The 19,884-nt window shown below is 48.4% G+C and overlaps 1 protein-coding gene across 2 annotated transcripts in view; it reads left to right on the forward strand.

Moving 5' to 3' along the window:
- Positions 1-19,884, forward strand: part of CDCA7L (cell division cycle associated 7 like) — a 139,671-nt gene that overhangs the window by 117,424 nt on the left and 2,363 nt on the right. The gene's annotated exons all lie outside the window — the stretch shown is intronic.

The following is a 19,884-nucleotide window of genomic DNA, read 5'->3' on the forward strand; positions in this document are numbered from 1 at the left end:
TGTACAAGACACCCTTTAAATTCTGCAAAAACTGCCACCACAAGTTCGCGCAGAAGGGCCAGCACCCGGTCTGCAACCTCTGCCTGCCAATCGACCACGGGAGCAGAGACTGCAACGCCTGCTCCGTCTTCAAGCCGAAGACACTCCGAGTTCGAGAGAGACAGAGGACAGCTCACCACACGATGCAGGGCACGGGCCAGGCCCCGACGCTTTATGAACTGGGCCTCTCCGACGACGAGGACAACATCGCCGAAGGTCCAGATGACTTCACGGTCGCAGAGACCGATAAGAAAACGCCTGACAAGGTAGGAGAGTCTACGACCCAGAAAACACCCATAGGGTCTCGAAAGCCAGAGGCAGACTCTCGAAAGTCAGAGCCCAGAGCCTCGAAAGGAGCACCGGCGCCGAAAACTTCGACGACCGAAGCTGCATCCTCCGAAAAAGAGCCCAGCGGATCCTTCGAGAAGTACTCCCGGAGGCCGAAGACCAGCGAAAAGCAAAGGTCATCGAAGCAAGGCTCGAGGCCGAAATGGAGAACATCCTTCAGAGAAAGAAGGACTTCGATGAAAAGATGAGAAGTTACAGGATCCCCTCGAAGCCGGCACCGGCCATCGCTGAGGTGCAGGAGCTCGAGGAGTTCGACGTCGAAGAGACACCGAAAACTCCAGATCCCTCGGAGCACGAAGAGGAAGAAGACCTCTACTACACAGAAGGGGATTACGGGGAGCAGCAGTCAAGCTACGGCTCAGGTTCCTCGACGGCCCAAGACCAGGAATGGCAGGACATCGAGGCCGAAAACCCGGAGGAGGCTGTGGAAACATACCCCTCGAGGCCTTCGCCACCGGATGACATTGGGGCATAGATTAAGGTGGTCAGGAATGCGGCAGCAGCTTATGGAGTTAAGCTGGAAGAGGAGAAGCCAAAAGCAGATTTCCTGCTCGAGACATTGCTCCCCATACAGACAAGAAGCCAGTTCTTGCCCATGCTAAAGAGTATCACAGACCAGGGGAAGGAAGCCTTCAAGGACCCGGCTACATGCAGATCAGTAACACCGAGGACGGAGAAGAAATACAAATTCTCCTCCCAAGACCCAGCTTACATCAAGGGATCCGTCACAGCAGATTCAATAATCGCTGCAACGGCCAGAAAAAGGGCAAACGTCCCAACAACATCTGGACCTCCACCTGACAAGGAAAGCAGGAGGATAGATCTAACTGACAGGAAAATAGAGAGGAACGCCGCAACGCACTGGCGGATGGCGAACTCCAACGCCCTCCTGAATAGACATCAATACCAGCATTGGGATGAGATGGGCCAATTGCTCAAACACCTCCCGGAACAATACCGTGAGAGGGCATCACACCTTGTGGAAGAGGGGAAAAGCATCGCTAACTCGTGCCTGAAGACAGCCTTGGATGGGGCAGAAACATCCAGCAGACTGATGGCTATCGGCATCACAGAGAGAAGGCAAGCCTGGCTCAGGATCTCGGGCTTCAAGGCTGAGGTTCAGAACAACATCCTGAACACACCCTTCAACGGTGAAACACTGTTCGGAGCCCCAGTTGATGAGAAGCTCAACCAACTGAAGAAGGACAATGAGACAGCAAGGTCCATGGGGGCCCTGCAATTCAGGGGGATGAGGAGAGGCACTCCTGCACGGAGGCCGAACGGCAGAGGTGGAAGTCAGCGAGGAGATTCACACCAGAGTTTCCACCAGGGGCAACAGAGTGACAACCAAGGTCACCAGGGCCAGCAGAGGCAAAGCTGGAACTACCAGAGTAGGGGCCAGTCCTTTCGATCAAGAGGAAATGGACAGGGCCAGAGAAGGAGAGGCGGTGAACAACCCCCCTCTAAGTGACTTCACACGGGAAAAGGTGCTCTCCCACTCGAACCCTCCGGGGGAGGAACACGAGAAAACAAAGAGGAGAGGGCTACACGGACAAGACACAAAGGAACATGTGACGCCAGTAGGAGGAAGATTGAGATTTTTTCTCCAGGAGTGGAGAAAAATAACAGACAAGTGGATACTCAACATTATGCAGTTCGGAGACTGCATAGAGTTGGAAAAGAGACCACCAAACAGAAAGCCAAAGAAAAGAGAGCACTCTGGAAGAGAGCTGCGATTACTGCAAGAGGAAGCTCAAGAACTCCTCCTCAAAGCGGCCATCGAACGGGTTCCATTCAAAGAACGGAACAAGGGAGTGTACTCAAACTACTTCCTGGTGCCAAAAGTGGACGAAAGTCTAAGACCCATCCTGGACCTACGGTTCCTAAACAAATACGTAAAAACTCAGAAATTCAAAATGACGTCCCTACAAGAGGTCATCCCACAGATAAAGGCTGGGGACTTCTTGTCCACCATAGACCTCGAAGATGCGTACCTGCACATCCCCATGAACAGGCAGCACAAGCACATGCTAAGATTCACAGTGAACAAGGATCACTACCAATTCACGACCCTGGCGTTCGGCCTAAAGTCCGCACCAAGGGTGTTCACCAAATGCCTCGCGGCAGTGGCCGACCATCTAAGAAGGAAGGGGCTACACGCGTACCCCTACCTCGACGACTGGCTTGTAAAGGCAAGCTCTTACAGGACATGCAAAGATCATGCAGAACAGGTGACAAGAACGCTAGCAAGCCTGGGATTCTCCATACACTGGGGAAAATGCTCGATGGAGCCAGAGCAAGTGAAAATCTTCCTGGGAGCTCAGATCGACACCGTCCAATGCAGGGTGTTAGCCAGCGAAAAGAGAACACTCAGCCTACTGAGGGAGAAACGTCACTACCAGAAGGGGCGAGCTCTGACTGTGAGCAAGATCTTGGGGATGATGGCGTCATGCATACACCTGGTCCCCAATGTACGTCTACAAATGAGACCACCCCAAGAGTGGCTGCAACAGCAATGGTCACAAGCTACAGGAAGTTGGGAGGATCTAGTGGTTGTAACGCACAGGGTGCAGGAAGAAATAAGGTGGTGGACCAAGGAAAGAATAACAATAGGGAAACCTCTAACACCACCGGACCCAACAGTGACCATCACCACAGACGCATCCCAGAAGGGATGGGGCACACACATGAACAGGCTCAAAGTGAGGGGTCTGTGGAGCCCTACAGATGCAGTCAGACACATCAATTACCTGGAATTGAAAACAGTGTTGCTAGCCCTCAAGGCTTTTCAGAAACACCTGTACAACCAGAAGGTGCTAATACAAACCGACAACACCACAACGATGTTTTACATAAACAAACAGGGGGGAACTCAATCATTCCCTCTGTCAAGCTTGGCACAGGAAATCTGGAAATGGGCTATACCACTAAAAATAGACCAGCTAGCCATACACCTGCCAGGGAAGGACAATGTAGAAGCGGATTGGCTCAGCAGGCAGAATTCAGCGTCCCACGAGTGGGAACTCAATATTCAGGAAACAGAGAGACTATTCAGGAGATGGGGCACACCAACAATAGACCTGTTTGCAACACGCCGGAATGCAAAATGCCAATACTTTGCATCCAGGCAACCAGAGGCACTATCACAGGGGAATGCCCTATGGATAAGCTGGTCAAAAACATTTGCCTACGCTTTTCCCCCGATACCACTGAACCCCAGGGTTCTCAACAAATGCATGACGAGCAACATGACTCTCATCCTGGTGGTACCACAATGGGCCAGACAGACCTGGTACTCTCAGATAATGGAGATGGCGCAGGGCCCCCCACACAAATTCTCAAAAAGAAGAGACCTCTCCATGGAAAACGGAGAAGTTCTACACCCAGAGCCGGAGAGCCTCAACCTCTCAGCCTGGCTCCTGAGGACTTAGAGTTCGCGCACCTAAAACTACCAGAGAGCACCCTGCGGGTGCTGCGAGAGGCAAGAAGGCCCAGCACACGCAAGTGCTATGGGGAGAAATGGAAAAGATTCACTCAATGGTGTTGCAAGAAAAAACTCCATAGAAAACTGACAAGGGAATCTACGGTGCTAAGGTATCTCCCGCACCTAATTAATGCTAAGCTAAGCTCATCCTAGCTGAGGGTGCACCTGGCAGCGATTGTGGCATACACAAGAGGAGAAACGGGGAGAAGCTTCTTTACATCCCAAGTCATAAAAAGATTCTTGGAGGGGGCTAAAAGAATAGCGCCACCAAAGAGAATGCAGCCACCGGCCTGGAACCTAAATGTGGTACTGACGGAGCTCATGAAAGCACCTTTCCGAACCCATCCACAAAGCATCACTGCAAATGCTAACGATGAAGACGGCCTTTCTGGTAGCAATCACCTCGCTACGAAGGGTGAGCGAACTGCAGGCACTCACACTGCAGGAACCCTACATCCAGATACACAGTGACAGGGTTGTGATGAGAACAGACCCACACTTCATGCCAAAGGTGGTGTGGAGGTTCCACATGAATCAGAGTATTCAAATCCCTAGCTTCTTCCAAAACCCCACTACAAGCGCTGAGAGGTAGCTCCACACCCTAGACGCAAGAAGGGCTGTGATGCACTACATTGAAAGGACGAAGGAACACAGGAAAACAAAACAGTTCTTCGTATCCTTCGCAAACAGTTACATGGGCAAACTAGTTACTAAAAACACCATAGCTCGATGGATCGCACAGACAATACAATTCTGCCACAAACAAGCCGGCCAGGAGCTAACAGGAGGGGCACAGGCCCACTCCACCAGGAAGAAAGGAGCAACAATTGCCTTTCTGGCCAACACACCAATTCAGGACATATGCCTGGCGGCAACATGGGCTTCAGTGCACACGTTCACTAAGCACTATTGCGTGGATGTACAAATGAACAAAGAAGCACAAGTAGGACAAAAGGTGCTTCAACATATATTCAACAACCAATGCTCATCTTCCACCCAACCGCCACAAAAGTAACGAAAACCGCTACAAAATCTATGCACAGCATAGTGAATCCAGAAAGATTCACGCTGCAAAACGAATAGTTTCTTAACTGTCGGTGTAGTTTTGCAGCTTGAAGATCTTTCTGGATTCACTAGCGAACCCACCCGCCTCTGCCAGAAAGATGAGGCTGGAGAAGAAGGTGGAAACACATAGAAAGGTAGCAAGTTGAAGCTTACAAGATACGTGAAAAGAATTACGTTGAAAAAACGATTAACAAACATAGCCATGGATTCACTACAAAGACGAAAAAGAGACAGAAAAAAGAATCCGAAGATGGCGCCCAAGGGTGGTAGCTTCCGCCGGAAGCACGCCGACGTCACCGAAGGTACACCAAATGGTGGGACGTCAACGCCCACCTGGGCTACGACAAAAAAAAAGAGAAAAAAGACTACGATTCCGGACCCAACCACCAGATTGCGGAATATGCACAGCATAGTGAATCCAGAAAGATCTTCAAGCTGCAAAACTACACCGACAGGTAAGAAACTATTTGTTATAGATTAGCAGAGTCAGAGACCTCTAGATCAACTTCAAATCCAACAAAGTTGACATCGAGAAGCAGATCTGCTTCCCCAGAGATCAGAATAGTGCACATTTCTCTTGAGAGATCTCCAGTTCCACATAAGGCGACCTCTGAACCTGCCCATCTGTCTCCACTTGGGCTTCAAAGTGTTAAATAATGGCGAGTGCCACATTATAGTCTGCACTCTGACTCCTCCCATACCCACTTTCCCTCCAGAGTCTCAGCGTACTCCACTGCCAAAACCAAGGTCCCCAAGGAGGCAAAGATCATTATCCATATAGAGATCAAGATCACTTCTCAGACGTACACCGTCTAGCTCTCGTCACTCTCATTAATCTGGATCTCGCAGAAGACCTAGATCTCACTCTTGGTCCACCGCCACTTCTCACTGCTTAGTGCGAGATTTCTCTCCAACTCTGTCGCAGTCACCTCCAGCAAGGATCTCACCTGTTGATGACCGCATCACCTTCAAGGATGTGCTCATCAGAGGTGCAGCAAAATTAATATTGACATGCCTGCTCCTTCTCATCTGAATCAGTGATATTTGAAACACTGCACCACAGAGCGACAATTTGACAAATAATGCCGCTTGTTCCTGATCTTTTAGAGGCACCTATGCAGATTTAACCTAGCTTGCATCTGTTGGTGCTTCACCTTCACATATCATGAAGAAATGCAAAGCACATAACCAAGATTTCCCCCTCCCCCCTTTCCTCTGGTCTAACTCACCACCTGACTCGGTGATCATAGCTGCGGCTAGAAAGGCGCATCAAGGGACTTCATAATCTATAGTGTCTACTGATAAAGATGGTATACACATGAACTCGCTGGGTAAAAAGATATGCAACACCTCCGCATCTTTCATGAAAGTCACCAGTGCATTCGCACTATTAGGGAGGTACGACAGGACTCTATGGGACTCACTGTCCATATTTACTTAGAACTTGCCAAAGGAAGACTGGCAAGATTTTCAAGAGATCCTTAAAGCGGGTGGTTTGGTAGCAAACCCGCTGATACGTCTGATCTCTCAGTCCATGGATTCTCCAATGGCTCTCCTCGTGGCTAGAACTTGTAGGTCTGAATCCCAACTTGGAGTACTGAATCTACCATTCACCGGAAATTCATTATTCGGTACACACACGGATGATGGAATGGCAAAGTTGAAGTCTGAGCTAGATACGCTCAAGGCAGTAGGGCTTGAGAAGCGCAAAGACTTCAGTCGCAAGTTCTGCCCCTACGATAGTCGTCCTTACCAGCAGAGGGTTCAAACCCCTCACTGGACAATTCAACAGTAACAACCATCCAGGGCATTCTATCATCTGGGCCAATTGGCTCGAAGAAGGGCAGTTCCTCATCTGCCAAAATGGCAGCGACTCAATAAGCGGTTGCTTCTCCCTTCTCCATTCCGGTCTCCGGTGAGGGGGTGTGTGGGTATTGCCATACAACTGGACAAGTGACAAATGGGTGTTGAATATTGTTCAAAATTGCTACTAATCAGGTTTAAGTCTAATCCTGCTGTTCCACCGTGGAGAGCCTCTTGCCATCAGCAAGGCTTGCTACAAAAAGAGGTCAATACTCTGCTCTGAAAACAAGCCATCAAAAAGGTTCCAGTCTCTCAAGAAAAGAAGGGCTAGGGATATACCCATCCTAGAACTGATACTTCTAAACAAGTTCATTCACAAGGAAAAGTTCAGGATGCTTGCCCTTCACCAGATATATCCCCAACACCATCAAGGTTGTGACTCAACGATTTACAGGATGCGTACTTCCACAACCTGATTTCCAGAAAACACTGGAAGTTCCTTAGTTTAAAAGTGGCATCTAGGCACTACCAATACAAGGTACTGCCCTTTAGACTCCAGTCAGCACCCCGTAAATTCTGCGCATGGCGGTAGTAGCTGCTTACCTGCGGAGGAGGAAAATCTTTGTCTACCCGTGGACTGGCCATTCAAAAGATCCTCTCATCGCCTCACTCAGGAACATCTTCAGGTCTGCTTACAAGCACTGCAGCAGTTGGGCCTACAACTCAACTTAAAATAAACCATTCACATCCCAAAGCAGGCGATGTATTACCTGGGGGAAATCCTGAATACTGAAAACAAAGAGTGGATCTTTCGGAGAAGAGATTATACTCAATCAACAACAAATGTCTGACTCTCCTCCACACTCCTTCGGCCAGACAAGTAGCCTCTCTCCTGGGGTCCATACCATTGTGCATCTACATTGTTCCCAATGCCACACTACACGTGTCCTCTCAAGCACACACTGGAAGACCAGTGGTCGCAGTTTTTGGACCTACGGTAAGACTGAGTGACCCTCTCTGACAGCTAAGGAATCGCTCTGTTGGTGGAAGTTCAATGCCTTATGTTGTGCACAGAGAAGTTGTACCATATCGGCATGTTGAAGGTGAGGCCAATCCATCGCAATCTCAAGGCCTTTTACCCATCCTTTCAGGCACGCACCCTTGTGGTGCAGATAGGCAATATGAACACAATTAACTATTTGAACAAGCAGGGAGGAACCAGATCACAGCCCCTGTCTCTGGAAGCTCAAGCCATATGTATGTGGCTGCTTGCCAGAGGTCTGACCATCTCTGCAATCCATCCTCTATGTGCACTAAACGTGCAAATACACTCCCTCAGTCACAACTTTGCCAAAGCTAATGACTGGATCCTAAACCACAAAGTCGCTCAAGACATTTCCTAACCACAGGGAGCTCCACAAATCGACTTGTTTGTGGACAAAGTAAACGTAAAATGCTGCATTTTCTCATCCAGGTTTCCCCAACCAGGATCCAAAGGAAATGCTCTAAAGACCTGATAGAGACTACTAGCTGCAGATTCCTGAACGTAGAAATATCCCCAGGCGTGAGACTGGATCCGGAATTTTTTTTGCCACAGCATCCCTGCGCGCCGGGGGGGCGGTATCCCGCGACTTCGCCCAGGCGTTGTCCATGCACGTGACGTCAGCAAGGTCACATAAGCCCACCCCGGCGCGCCTATGTCAGTTTTTTCCTTTTCCGCGTGCAACGCGGATTTAGATCGAGCTCCGGGCCTGTTCAGGCCTTTCCCATGTTGCGTGTGTGTGGGAACAGTGTGCAAATGCCTTCAGGCTTTAAGACGTGCTCGTCTTGTGCACGCCAGATGTTGGCGACGGATCCTCACCCCATCTGCATGTAGTGTTTGGGGAAACACCACGACTCCACTGATTGTGAGGCGTGCCAGCAGATGAAACCCAAGTCCCGGTGGGACACCGGATGAAACTTCTCTCAGCTCACATGTCCAGGTCGGCGTCGTCTCCACGCCCGGCCCCTGTGGAGGGTTTTCGAACCCGTTGACTCAGCCTTCGACATCGTCCTTCTCCCAGGCCGCAAGAACATCGCTCACCTGTCTGTAAGTGACGCAGCTTGTCCCCAAGGGCTGGTTCCCGGCCTGTCGGGGGCGTGGACTCTCTGCGGGTGGTGTGGCCCGCGTGTCGTTCCCCCCTATCCGCCGTTTCCTGGCGTGGGGGCGTCTAGAGCCCAGATAGAGACATATACGGTGACTTTGCAGGTCTCTCTGGCTTCTCCTTCTCCCCCTCCTGGGACGTCAGCGGATCCCTTGCAGTGTGCGGGGCCCTCCGCGGCGTCGCCCGTGGTGCCAACTGTTTCGGATCCAGGTTCGGAGGATGTGGTGCGGCCATTTGGGGGTCACTCCTTCGGACCGCGGCGCCTCTGCTTCGCTGCAAACTCCTGCTGTAGTCCCTGTGGTGTCGCGGGATCCAGCTGCCCATTTCCCCGTGGATCATCTTCTGGAGGTTCTCCATCAGGGCTCTGGTGGTAGGGAGCTGCTGCAGAATTCCTTTCCCTCCCTGTCGCCGCTGTTGTCTCCCCTGTCACGGGAGGACCGCTGGCTGGACACCTGGGGCGCAATATATTCTCCTCAACCAGTGCGGCTCTGCGGGTCCTTAACACTCTTGTGTGTTTTGGCTAGGGCCCCTTCTTGCTTGTGGGACTCGGCGGAGTCCCTTATGTCTGCTGCTTCTCAGGAGGGTGCCTTTGTTGATCTGCGGCACCATTTATTGGAATGGCTGGGAGCTGGCTGCGTTTATTCTTCGCTCCGCTCTGGACATCTCGGAGGTGCTTGGTCGTTACATGGCTTCTTCCGTCGCACTTCGTCGACATGCCTGGCTCGGGGACAGTGTGTTCCCCCAGAGAACGTTAGAGAACGGCTGGTGAACCTTCCTTTCGTTGGAGCTCTTTTGTTCCACGCCCCTGCGGACTTGGCCATTCAGAGGTTCTTAGCATGGCTTCGGCCTCCTCCTCAGTTACATGTGCATTGATCTGGTTTTTGGGAAGTGTTCTTTCGTTGGGGAGGGGCGCCCAAGTTATGGGTTCTGTGTGCTTCAAGTGCATTCGAGTCCTCCTTGTTGGGACTGTGGTTCGGTTGTCTGCTGGCTGTCCCTTCTTAACTGTGTGCCCTGAAACTAGGCCTTTGGGTCTTTCTTCTTGGCTGCTTGACAAGCCTTCTGTGGGTTTTGCCGCAGGTCTTTTCTGTTGTACTCTGCTGCAGAAGTTTTTTCCTAAGAGGGTTCCCATGTCTTGGGACGTAACATGCCCTATGTGGGGTTGTGGTAGCTGTTATATAGCTCTGTCACATGCTGGGGAGCTGTGGTCGCATTCGGTCTTCTGCTCTCCGTGGAGTTACAGTATGTTGCAGGTGCAATCCTCTTGCTGATGGCTTGAGTCGCGCCCCGGGGTGTCCTTCTCCGGTATCGCTGCGCTGTTTGCCAGGTCTGGCCTGCCGTCTGCGGCCTGGCGTCATGGCTCTGTCTGGTTCCACTACTTTTTGGGCCGTGTATGCAGACTCCTCTCTGGGGTGTGTCCGGGCTCTTATTTGCCTTCCTACTCTCTGTCTTCGGCTGGCGTCTGGCTTGCAAGGAGTGCATCGTTCCGTAGTGTTCTCTGCTTCTGGCTGTGCTTGCCGGTGCCGACCTACTGTTTTTCGGCACCATTGTGCCTTCTTTGCGCTTAGTGGCGACAGTCATCCTTGCCTTGTCCGCTTCTTCCTGTGGGCCCTGCCCTCAGTTCTACCTCTCCACCCTGGGGGATGAGATGGTTCTTGAGTTCATGTCCCTCTTCGGGCATTGGACGGTTCTTCCTGGGTGGCCTCGGGCTACCCTTTCTGTTTCCGCCAGCTTTATTGCTGACGGCGCCGTTCTGTCTTGTCTATTGCCTTCTGGCTGTGATAGACTGGTGTGTTCCCAGTGGAGGGGCTTGCCTTTGCTCTACCTCTTCTCCTTGATGTCTCTAGGTTGCTCTTCCTCGTTGCTCCTCTTGCTTGCCTGGGCCTTGGGTGGAGGTGCTGCTGCCTTGTATGGGCGTGGGGTGCTTTGGCCTCCTTTCGCCTTGCCCTTGTTTCCTCTGCTGCGTGAGTACGGGCTACCTCTTCTCTTGTTTTCCCGCATCCCCTTTTGGGTCGGTGGTCTTCTGATTGTAGAGGTTCCCCTTGCCTGGGGGGAGCAGGGCTCCTCGTCCTGTCTTTGGAACTCGTCCCCTGTGGGTCCCTGTTATGTGCAGGCTGGTGGGGTCCTCTCGCAGACCCTCCTTCCCCTTGGGTATGGCTAGGGTATCTATTCTATGTTAAAGAGTCTTTGGCTAGTAGTCTCTATCAGATGTATGAGTTACTTACCTTTGGTAATTATGTATCTGGTAGAGACGATTCTAGCCTCAGATTCCTTCACAGCCCACCCTTCCTCCCAGTTCTGCGAGGACCTTTGGCTTGGTCTTCTGCACTCGCATCCCTGTGGGTGGCTATGTCTTCTGTGAGTGCATTCTTTCCCTCTTCCTAACAGGATGTTCGTCCTGTTTATTGTTCCTTTTCCTCCCCTTTTGGCCAATTGGAGGATAGGTTTATAGGTACTTCTGTGCATTTATGCTCTGGTTGCTCCAGGTTGGGGCCTACATTCCACCCCACCCCCCTCCCCTTCCCTCCCTCTGCCATTTATTACTAGGGTTCTTGGCCCTTTGCTGTCCTATAGGTTGGGGTCTTTTGGCTGTGCCTCTGCCCTTTGACCCTTATGGGGTTTGTCACATTCTGTGATGGGGCTGTCTTGGGGTTTTGTCGTTCCTGGTTTGTCCTGGGCTGGTTCCCCTTCATTGTTATTGGTTGGGGTTGCAGTCTTGCTACATGTTATGACATTTTTTACATATGTTCTTTGTCCCCAAGGGGGGTTATCTCCTTACTGGAAGGGTTGCTGCTCAGGGCTGGGCTCTGTTATTATTCTTTTCCCTGCCTTTGGGTACTGCAGTACCTGGCACTGCTCTTTATGGTGTGGTTCCTCACCATTCCTTTTTCCAATTTTTCTGCTGTTTCGCACACTGTTCCTATACTCAAACCAGTTTTGTCTGATTGCTCCGCGTTGTGGCACGGAAAAGTTCTCTGAAGAAAACTGACGTAGGCGCTCTGGGATAGGACTTTTGTGACCTCGCTGGCGTCACGTGCCCAGACAACGCCTGGGCGGAGTCGCGTGATGCCGTCCCCCCGGCGCGCGCAGGGATGCTATGGCAAAAATTGTTCCAGGTCCAGTCTCACGCCTGGGGATAATTCCTCATTAAGGAATCTGCACTAGAATCGTCTCTACCAGATACATAGTTACCGAAGGTAAGTAACTCGCACATCAGTTGGTCAGAGACATTACTGTACTTTTTCCTCCCTTACCTCTCATTCCAGTGGTCAACACATATTACAAAGCCAGAACCAGGATGATTCTGATTGCTCTGAAGTGGCCTCATCAGTGTTGGTGACCGGACCTTCTTCACCTGTCGGAGACCAAACATGAGGTTGCCAATGCAGACTGTATTGCCTTTACGAGATGGGAGGAAAAATCTTCCACCCCTACCTTTCCTCTCTGAGCTTGACAGCATGGCTCCTGAATTCTTGCAATATGAATGCCTATGACTTTACCAAGACTGTATGGACATCTTGAAATAATCTAGGAGGCCGTCCACCATGAATGTGTACGTTTTCAAATGGAAGTGTTTCTACTTCTGGTGTATCCACAATAGTCATCATCCGATTCTAGGGCGAGAGCAGGTGATCTTGCCTTACTTATTGCACCTAGCCAAATCCGGTCTGCAGTTTATATCAATAAAGGTACATCTTGCGGCCAGTACTGCCTACAGGAATTCACCCACACAAGTTTCCTTTTTTCAAATGCCTGTAGTCCAGGACTTCCTATAGGTTTTAAGTAAGGTTTACCCAACCTGTAAGGTCACCCTCTGCTTTGTGAGAGCTTAATGTGGTTCTCCCCAAAGTAATGGGCCCTCCTTTTGAACCCATACACAAAGCGTCTTTACAACACCCTACCTGGTTGATCGCTTTCTTAGTGGCTATCGATTCGGCACGCAGAGTCTACGAGATCCAGGCTCTTTTTTAAAACATACTTTATTAAATGCCAAAATAGCATTGCAATGTGATACATATAATACAAATGGCATTTTTTCCTTTGATGTTCTCCCCATCATATATAGTACAAAGTGGTATGCTGAACAAGTAATTCAATTGCAATTGTTCCGGGTTATATATCCGCCACTGCGGTTATATGGTGGTTTTTGTGTACTCTGGAAATGCAATATGTCTCTTAGAGTAGTTTCACATAGTATGCTTCAACATTAAAAACATAACTTATATAACTTATATAACATCCCCCCCTCCCTCCACCCTCCCTTCTGGTCTGCCATTACTTGTATGTTTAGTTGCCTATTAGTAGTATCTATATATCATTATTTGCTCTTCGCTGCTTGACTACAATGGTGTCGTAACTAGGGCATGTGAAGATCTCTGGCGTACAGTCCTAGAATATTTAGGTCTGCTCTTGTGTGGTGTTTGTTGTGTGGGTATAAAGTCCAGCTGTCTTCCATCATGATATCCCAATCCATAGAAATAGAGTGTTTCCGCATACCCCTTTTCTCTTCTTTTCTAATTACCGTACTTTTGGCACTGCCCCATTGTTTCACATCTTCCTGCCATATAGTCAATAATGGACTTTTCAGTGATTTCCATCTCATGGTGATTGTTCTTACGGCCAGTATCGGAGAACCATAAGGCACTCTAGGATATTTCCCTGGACAGTTAGGTGTGTAACCTCTCGCAGTGACTGCCGTATTCCAGATCCAGGCTCTTTGTGCAAAGGAATCTTATCTGCTTTTCCATTCAAACGTGGTGGTGATGAGAACACATCCTAGATTTTTGCCTACGGTCTGATTTCCATATCAATCCAGCCATTACTCTTCCGACGTTTTTCCCCCAACCCTTCCTCATCCCTAAAAAGGGCTTTACGCTCCTTAGATCCTTAAAGGGTTCTTAAGGTGTTTCTTGAGACTAAGGAGATCAGACATTCTGACTACTTATTTATTAATTATGGTCCAGTGCGCATTTGTTTAGCTTCTTACTAGCAATCTTTCTCTAAGTGGATAGTGTCTTGCATCTCTCTCACTTACCAGTTAGCCAACAGAAACCTCCCTTGTTAACCGAGAGCCCGCTCTACATGGGGTAAGGCAGCTGCTGCTGCGTTGCTCAGAAATGTGCCCATCACAGAGATTTGCAAGGCTGCAACATGGCGATTGGTGCATACCTTTGCTCGCCATTATTGCCTGGACTCAGACACTAAAGCAGATGCCCAAGTAGGACATGCTTCACTTAGAAATCTGTTTGGTTATTTGTATTAGTGGCAACAAACTATCTTGTATTAGTCCACAGAGGTATGGGATGGGTTTGCTATTCTATTCAATGGTTGTGATTATTGAGGAGTATCCCCTGGAAGTTAAGGGTAAGCTACTTACCTGTAATCCTGGTTCTCTTCCAGGGGAATACTCATCAGTAACAAGCAACCCTCCCGCCTCCCTTGAAAATTACTTAATACAGCAGATAGAATATGGTTTATCATCTGAATGATTATTCTGGTCTTCATAAAAAAGTCCTGGCCTAACTATCACTTGTGAGGCATGATAGGATACTGGACTGAAGGTCTTAAAGGCATGGTGCCAGTTTTTCTCTGTTATGCTTTACCAATGCAGCCTATGCGCCAACAATGGCTTTCATTCCCTTGCCTTTTTCCTTTCAAGTAAAGGCTATATTTACACTTGCAAGTGTGCATGTTTTCTATGTTAGACATGTTAAAGGTACGTGGTGTATTTTAAATAAACATTTCAATGAAATTTCGAAATGTTTTTGCTTCTATTCATGTAGGCTAAATGTGGGGATAGATGTGTTTTTTTTTTTTTTACTGGACTCTACTTTTTAAGGTCAAACCATACATATGTATTGTATTTGATATGTGTTACGGCAGAGGTCTTCAAACTTTTTTAGGCCGAGCCCCCCTAGCTGAATTTTTTTAGATGTTGGGCCCCCCACCACCTGACGGAAATGTCTGGAATCGACCCCCACGCGCCTATTCCGGGCATATCCAGCAAATAATGTTCAATACAATAAGAGTGTTTAGTAAACTGCAGGTTTGTGAGTGGGTGTGGTGAAATGACAGAGGCTTATTACACAGCTCAAAACAGCACTTCCCAAGATAAATTGTGCGCAAATAGTTTTTACTAGAATGCTTTGTTTTACACAGGACATAGGTTGATAATCACACCACCAACATAAAAGTGACAGGTGTGCCTGTTTTTCAGAGACGGTCAATCTGTGGATGGATTTTTGCTACTGCCATCCTCAGGTTGTGCTCCACATCCTGTCTTGAACCGTACTTAGCCTTTAATATTGCAAGTGCTGAGAATCCAATCTCACATAAATAGGACAAGTTGAAAGGCAAGAGAGTTTTGATACCAGTTTCTCCCAAAGCTGAATATTCTGCAGACATTTTCAGCCAAGACGGGGACTGTAAGGGAGACAGTGTTCTCATATTTTTCAAGCACTCCCTAGCTCAGAGCTGATGCACAAGAAACAAATCTTCTCTAGAAATCATTAACAAACGTCTTAGGCATGATAATAATTGGATAAATGCCCACCAACCAGTTATGGATCCGAAGACAGTTGAAAGTCAGCAGAGAGGGCGCTGAACGAACACCTAATTGAGAATTCCTTTGTGGTAAGATGAGTTGCTTGCCTGAAGCAATGGTGGTTTAGGACACGTCCGGCTTATGTTTAAAAAAAAAAAAAAAAACTAATAATAAATTAACGATGTTGTCTATTTTACTTCAGAGAAATGTTGTCTGAGAGACTTTGTGATGGCATGGACATGATAGGGATTTTGGGTGCCCTTGGCAAAAACTATTTTGGGGGCCCATGTTCAGTACAGATTTGAGTTTAAATTATTTACTTTCAGCTCTGCCATACCCTATTTAGCCAGGCTCCTAACGGTGCACAGGCGCTGTAGTCGAAATTCTAAAAGCGTTTACATCTATTATTCAGAGATAGTGATGTGTTTTCACTGTTGTAACAAAGCAGCAGCCCACTAATTTTGCAAAGAATAATATCAGTTATATCCTCCAATTTCTCATATTTGAGGACCCACTTGGATCTAACTTTTTTATAGTTAACTTTTTTATGGTTGTTGCATGAAACAAACACATTTCTCTGCAAGTAGTACTAGACTCCCTCACATCAATCACATTAAAAAGAAATTAAACACAACAGTATTTGCAAGAATCTGTTTATGAATTATTCCAGGCCATCAGGGCAAAAACAGAACTGTCTCTATCAAGGGGCCCGTGGAAGACTGGATTGAAGCGCATTTAGATGTCTCCTTTTTGTAATTTAGGACAAAAACCTTGATGGGGCAGGACATTCCCATACTTGTGTACAGGGGTGAGTGAGGCGACCATATGAATTTGTGTGCACATGTTAGTGCAGAGTGGGACTAATGAATGTATGGTTAGTGGGGGGCTTATTTGAGTGAGATTGCAGATTAAGCAGTGAGGGGGACAAGTGAGTGAAGTGTCACAAGTGCAGGTTGAGTAGAGTGCTCGTGTGACTGCAGGGTGAGGTACAGGGTGAACAGCGCAAGTGCATTGTGAGTGCAGAGTGATCACTGTGAGTGGAGGGTAAGTGGGTGAATGGTGTGAGTGCAGAGTGATCAGTGTGAGTGCAGGGTGAGCAGGTGAATGGTGTGAGTGCATTGTGATCAGTGTGGGCGAATTGTGATCAGTGTGGGCGCATTGTGATCGCTGTGAGTGCAGTGATCACTGTGAGTGGAGGGTAAGTGGGTGAATGGTGTGAGTGTATAAGGATCAGTGTGAGTGCAGGGTGAGGGTGAAAGTGAAGGGCGAGAATGAGGAGCGAGTTGTCTGAATGCAAGGTGCAATCCCAGACACTTGAAATAACTGTGCATGTTATTGACGGCAGTGTAGGGTTTCAAATGTGTTAAACTATTGCTATTATGGCAGTAACCAGGGATCAGGGTGGTGGAAGAAAATAATGTGCTCATCCCTCAACAAACATCCAATCTTATGATTAGGGTTGCCAGCTTATTATTTTGATTTCACAGATGATATAAATATAAGCATTCACCTAAAGCTGAATTTTCAGCACTTGTCTGTGCATACTTAGAACAGCAAATATAAATAGAAAGAACTTTTAATTGTTTTCTAGAGCTGCCTGAATAGTCCATGGTTGATAATAAAAGGGAACAAAGACAGAAAAGTCACATTACAAATTAATACGTACAGGGCCGGCTTTAGGGCAGTGCAACAGGTGCTGCCGCACGGGTCGCTGACCTATGGAGGGGGCGCCGACCTCATGGGGAGTTGCTGTGTTTAGCAATAACTTATGAATGGCACACATACATGCCAACATTTTAGCACAGGGACGTGGGAGATTTAAAATAAAAAATCGAGAGAATAAAAATTCCCTATTGACTTCTATTGTAGAAATGCAATTTCAGGCGGGAGACAGCTCAAATAAAGCCATTTATTTCTTGAAAAATCAGTAGTCTCCCACCTGAATCGGGTCTATTGGCATGTATGGGCACATATGACTGGTGGTAGTGAGAGAATCCGAGGAGGCAGTCATGGGGTGTGGGGGCACCAAAAACGATTCTCACACCAGGCGCCACCAGCGCTAAAGCCGGCCATGAATACATACTATTTAGTGTCAAGACAGGCAATTTGCAGGCTATTTAAACAACACATGGCTGGTTGGCATTTTGTGAGTCTGCCTGTGTAATTTAAAAAAAAACTTTCAGGGACGTTTTAAGGATTTTGGGGGCCCTGGGCCAAATGTATTTGGGGGCCCCAGTTCCGACCAACTTTGATTTTATGATCCAGTCTCAGCTCTTTCATGCCTTCTTTGGTCAAATACTAAATGTGTGTACATCTGATATTCAGGGATAGTGATGTGTGTTTTCAGTATGTAAAACAATAGCAGTTCACTAATATTACTGCAAATAATCTGTCACACCCTCCATTTCTCATATGTGAGGACCTGTATTGATCTAAAATATTTTTTTTATATGGATGTTGCATGACGCATAAACACATTTTGTCTACAAAATGTCTGTAATAGACTCTTGCACATTAAAAATTAATGATAGAAGAATGCTATTTACAACTTTGGGTGTAAAAAAATGTCAAGGTCATGAGGACAAGACTCTGTAGAACAGAGCTGGCTCTGTCAGTCACCCCCCCCCAACCCACCCCTCCCCCTTTGAAAGGCTGGGGCCCTGAGCCAGAGCCCACCTTGAGCCAGAGCCCACTTCGCCCATGCCTTGAAACGTCCCTGGAAAATGTGTCTCCTCTCTGGGAAGAGCTAACTCTCCCAGGAGGGGGTTAATTCATAAGAGCTGAAGTGCTTCAGCTGCAGTGGGAGGCAAGGGGTCTCCTCTGCTAAAACCAAAAGTCTGTTGGTTTGCTTTCGGTTTTAGCAGAGGAGTCATCCTGCCTCCCACTGCAGCTGAAGCGGTCAGCTCGTGAATTAACCCCCTCCTGGGAGGGTTAACATAACAAAAGCACTGGCACTTCGTGCCCTGTCGATTTCCCCTCCCTCCCCCTCCAGCCATACCGGAGTTCTCCAAGGGATTACAGTGGAGTGCGCGCCCCCCCTGAGATGGTGTCGCCCCCCCCCCCCCCCCCCCCCCAGGGGGGCACGCCCCACAGATTGAAGAACTCTGTGTTACGGGGTTCCGCACGTGGGCGGGACTATTCAATGCCCGTATATTTCCCTGGAAGAGATCTAGGATTACAGGTAAGTAATTTATCCTTATTCTGGTACTGTGTTATGTAGACCTTTGTGTGTGTGTGTGTGTGCGCGCGCGCGCATGAGAAGTTTGAATTGGCTGCACTTGTGAATGGGGAGCAAGTGAATCATCTTGAGGTGGGTTATGATGCAGGTGCGGTGTGGGAGTTAGTTTGAAGTCTTGCAGTGGTGTTCTGGATGGTCTGCCTAGGAGTTGTTTGGGGATTCCAGCGTAGAGTGTGTTGCCATACTCCAGTCTGCTATTGATGAGTTCTTGTGACGTTTCATCTGGTGTTCTGAGACAACCATTTGAAGATTTTTCGCAGCATGCAGAGGATGTGGCAGTAGGAGATGCACACTGTGACTTGAGCTGTCATTTTGAGCTTGTCATCTAGGATTATCCCTAGATTTCTTGCATGGTTTGTGAGGGTTGGTCCTAGCACGAACAGCCACCAGGTGGAGTCCCATGGAGAGTTCTGTTGCTGAAGATCAGTACTTATGTCTTGTTGGAGTTGAGCTGCTGGCAGTTGGTTAGCATCCAGTCTGCTATATTGTCCTTCATGGATAAGACTTTTGATGGATCCCACTTTTTTTTTTTTACTTACTATAAAGCTGATTCTGCCCTTGAGGTCGTCAAAGAAACCCAGGCCACTCCGCCCTTTTTTTGGTCTTTAGGGCCTTGCCAGACAGTTCCTTCATCAGTTTTGGTCCTTCTGGGGCATGCTGCAGAGGTTTGGTGAATAGAACCGCCTTCCCACCTACCAGGCAGTCCCCTCAGCCCTTTCAAGGATGAGGATGAGGCAGCCAATGTGCAGGCCACCAGGGGCATCAATCTTCCCAGTTCCCCTCCACTGCGGCATCAGCCTCCAGACGCTTTAGTTTGCTCTTAGCAGCACACTGTGAGTCAGGATTTGACGTTTTTTCCCAAGGTGGCAGTCCATCACATCCGACAGATGGGTCCTCAGATGGACCAGCAGGGCAATGCCTTTTACGTTTCTTTCCGAACCACAACAGCTTCTGCCCACAGTAGAGTTTCTCTGAGGAGCACCTATCCATTTTACTTCAAGAGGTACGAGCCCCTCTGTCCAAAGATCCCATCATGAGTGTGCCAGCCTTGGAAATAGTGACCGGTTGTTACTCCAACTAGTTTTTCATGCCAAAGAAGGATGAAGACAATCGTCCCATCTTAGATCTTCACCCTCTGAATTCCATCCTGTGGAAAGACAAATTAAAAATGCTCACACTTGCCCAAGTTCTGTGTACCTAGGTGACTGGATAGTAGCTTGGA

This window comes from Lissotriton helveticus, chromosome 10 (genome assembly GCF_964261635.1).
Source record: "Lissotriton helveticus chromosome 10, aLisHel1.1, whole genome shotgun sequence".
Lineage (NCBI taxonomy): Eukaryota > Metazoa > Chordata > Amphibia > Caudata > Salamandridae > Lissotriton > Lissotriton helveticus.